The following is a 4,332-nucleotide window of genomic DNA, read 5'->3' on the forward strand; positions in this document are numbered from 1 at the left end:
ACACGAGTTACAAATACATTTTTACACACAAAAATATTTTTACACACGCACAAATATTTTTACACACGCACAAATCCTTTTACACACGCACAAATATTTTTACACACGCACAAATATTTTTACACACGCACAAATCCTTTTACACACACACAAATATTTTTATACACACACAAATCCTTTTACACACGCACAAATATTTTTACACGCACAAATCCTTTTACCCATGCACAGGTAATTTGGAACCATTTTCTATCCATACTTTTCCAGCCCATTTCCTAAAACCAGGATCTGCCCTGCCAGGAGGGAAAAACTGATCACCCCATATCGGACTGAAGCGGGATAAAGAGGAGGAGTCACCTAAATACTTCTTAACCTGATAACAAACCAAGATCATATTTCTAACTATTGGGTTTTTTGTCTTATTTTTTAGGATTCTATTTTTTGCTGAGTAAATGTACTGGGGTGGAGGGAGAGGTATAGAACAATTTTCGATATTCACCCAAGGCAAGAGAGATTTATCTGTAAAATAATACATCATGGTCCTCAATTGAGCTGCCCAATAGTACCAAAGTGGATTGGGGCACCTGAGACCACCTCTATCATATGGTAGATACAAAAGTGATAAACGTAACCTTGGTCTTCTATTATTCCACAGAAAGCGTATGAAAATATTTTTTATTGCCAAGAATAAATTGGCAGGAGGCAGCAATGGGATGTTCTGGAACAAATACAAAAGTTTGGCATTATATTGGATTTAAGAACATTGATTCATGCTATTAGTGACAAGGGCAGGTACAGAGGCAGCAATTGAGTCTATCATTGGGTTATAGTTAACCACAACAATGTTATTTATACGTGGTACTATCCTAATCCCCAAATATGTAAAACAGTTTACCTCTTTGAATTGGAAAGGATTCCAGACACTGTTTCTTTCTTCTGAATTAAGTAGCATTAACAAAGACTTGTCTTTATTTACTTTATATCCTGATATTCTTCCAAATGTGTTTATTAGATCTAACAGGGCTGGAATAGAGTCTTTCAATTTTTCCAAAAAAAGAATAACATCATCAGCAAATAAAGCAATTCTATGTTCCTGTTGGCCTATTGTCAAACCTGTTATGTTTTTATGAGACCGCACCGCAATGGCAAACGGTTCTATTGTTAGAATAAATAATAAAGGGGACAGGGGGCACCCTGTCTACAACCTCGTTTAATTTTGAATGATTTAGATATAACTCCATTTGTTACTATTTCAGCATATGGTTCATTGTATAAAAGTTTAACCCACCGACAAAAATTATTCCCACAGCCAAATCTTTTCAATATCTCAAATAAATAGGGCCATTCAACTCTATCAAAGGCCTCTTCAGCATCCAATGATAGCAAAGCTGTGTCTGTTTCTCTTCCATATAATAAATAATATCCAGCACTCGTCTCACATTATGAAATCCCTGTCTTCCTACAATAAACCCATTTTGGTCACAAGTAATTATTTCGGGCAATATTCTCTCCAGTCTTCGAGCCAAAATTTTACACAGAATCTTTAAATCGACATTAAAAAGACTTATTGGTCTTAGATTTTCAAATTTATTACAAGGTTTGCCAGGTTTGGGCAATAAAGTAATCAGGGCTCCTCTTAACAAAGCAGGAAGAATTCCCTTATCAAATGAGTCCAAGTACATGTCGAAAAGGGGGGCTAGCAGTTTAGCTTTAAATTTCTTATAAAATTCTGTCGGCAGCCCATCTGGGCCTGGGGCTTTACCTGTTTTCAAATGATCTATTGCTATAGATATTTCTTCTTTAGTTATATCTGCGCCGAGATCTTTACTCATTAATTCTGAGATATTGGTCATTTGGAGGGTATCTAAGAAAACATTTTGCTCTTGTTCCTTATGTGTTATGTCTGAGCTGTATAATTTTTCAAAAAAGGCCTTAAAAATGTAATTGATTTCTAATGGATTGGTAATAATCTGTCCCTCATTATTTCAACTTAAGTAATATTTTTCTCATTTTGTAATTGTCGTAGTCGCCAGGCTAATAATTTCCCAGGCTTTTCCCCTTGATCATAGAACGACTGCTTAAGACATAAAAGTTGTGAAGCGGCTTTAGAGGCAGAAATTTCTTTATACTGTGTTCTTAGTATTAGAAGTTTTTTATGGATGTTTGGGCATAGCGTTTGATAATAATCCCTCTCCAGCAGCTCAATCTCCGTTGCCAACTCTTTTGTTTTTTGATAGGTTTGTTTTGCCTTATAACTTGTAAAGCTAATTATCTGACCCCTTTTATAGGCCTTAAATGCTTTCCACCTTGAAGAGGGTGGCATTTCATCTGTGATGTTAATTTGATTATCTATGAAAGACATAAATTCTGGGTCTAGCAGCCACTTTTGTTTAAATCTCCATCTAGGAGGGTCTCTCCTTAGTCTTAAATCCTCATAAATTAGTGAATTTGGTGCATGGTCACTAATCTATGAGGATTTAAGATAATAAATCTGACCATGTATGGTCATCCCTTCCTGGCCTGCCACCTTACCGTAGTGGAGGGGTTTGAGTGTCCCAATGATCCTAGGAGCTATGCTGTCAGGGGCTTCATGTCCCGAGTAGGGTCACCCAAGGCAGACAGGTCCTAGGTGAGGGATCAGACAAAGTGCAGACCAAGGACCCCTTATGATGAATAAAAATTTTGGATCCAGTTTTCCCTCGCCCGGACGCGGGTCACCGGGGCCCCACTGTGAGGATCTGGTTTTGACCCGCGCTTAGGCGTGGTTTCTAACCCTTTCCCTTCACAGCTGTTGCTGTTTCGTCTGACGAGCAGCTCTGGTATTTAAACCCCTGGTCGGTATCAGATCTTCGCTGGAGCATCTTCGGTAAGCGAACAGCAGTGGTCGGATTCCGGAAGGCTCGACCAGCTAACGATGCTGACCCAGGACATCCATCAGAAACTGTCATTAGCACTCCAACCCCCATCAGCCACAGCGACTTTCGTTTCCGCCACCAACCCTACGTCATGTCCAGTCCCGGTTCCGGCTCACGACCGGGAGGTTCCCGCACCCACGCCAGAACCATTTACCGGTGAGATTGGAAAGTGTGCGGGCTTCCTTCTTCAATGCTCCTTGGTGTTTTTCCATTCACCTCTCTCCTTTGCCAAAGATTCCTCCAAGATCTCCTACATCATTGGCCTGTTAAGGGACAAGGCATTAAAATGAGCGGAAGCCAAATACAATTTTAGGACCTTAAGCCTGACACCTTTTGATCAATTCATCGAGGAGTTTGAACAAACGTTTGGCATTAAATTCAACGAATCAGAGATTTCACAGAAATTATGGACACTAAAGCAAGGGAATCGTTCGGCAGCACAATTTGCAATCGATTTTGGTAGCAGCCTCTGGTTGGAATCAGGCACTAAAAGGAGCTTTCCGGAATGCTCTACAGGACCCCCTAAAGGACCAGCTAGCCGGGAGGGATGAACCCCATTCTTTGGAGGAACTGATCACTCTAACCATCCGGATTGACAATCGTTTAAGAGAGAGACAACGTGAAAGGTTTTCAAGCTCACAGGTTACCAAGCCAGCCGTCAATTTTACTGTTTCCGAGGACACCAAGGAGGTAACTGTCATGTTGGTTCCAAGTTTCTTAACCCACACGCGAGAACACAATCAGGAGAGGCTAGTCAAAGAACAATAATGAGTTTATTGAATCTTGGAAAGGATGAGTTTGGTTGGTGGCAGAGCATTAGAGAAGAGGGCTTCATTGGAGAGCGGACAGGTTGGCACCTGGCTGAGAGAACGGAGTCCGACTAGGTCCAGCTGTAGAGAGCCTCAGAATGGTTTTTGGGCACGGGCAGGTACAACCTGTGGCGTCACGAAGGGGAACCCACTGGAGACGGGCCGGAGGTGTAGGGCAGGCGGCACACTCGTAAAATGAGGAGACGACAGGTTCACCTGGCGAGGAGAACAACACAGAGGTTTTTAGCTTGAAGGAAACACAGAGGGCCTTTCTCTGGAACGAATGTTCCCAAGGTAAGCAAACACTCAGGCGGAGAGAAGTCGTTCAGCCGCTGCTTATATACACCCAGACTGCGTCTTCCAAACGAGCTGCAGGTGTGTCTACAGGGTCTGCTTGTGGAGGAGAATAGAGAGTGCAGAAGTTCACCAGGCCTTGTTAGGAATGTCCGGTTGTTTTTGCCAGTTATGTCCGGATGTTTTTGCCAGAACTTGGGAACAGTGGGAGGTGATAACAGGAGGATTCCTGGAACACAGGATTTGTCTGGTTCTTAGAATCCAGGAAACACACTGGGTTGAGCTAGACCCAGTGTCGTAGAAGTTACGTAAAT

This window comes from Kryptolebias marmoratus, linkage group LG21, assembly GCF_001649575.2.
Source record: "Kryptolebias marmoratus isolate JLee-2015 linkage group LG21, ASM164957v2, whole genome shotgun sequence".
Classification (NCBI taxonomy): domain Eukaryota; kingdom Metazoa; phylum Chordata; class Actinopteri; order Cyprinodontiformes; family Rivulidae; genus Kryptolebias; species Kryptolebias marmoratus.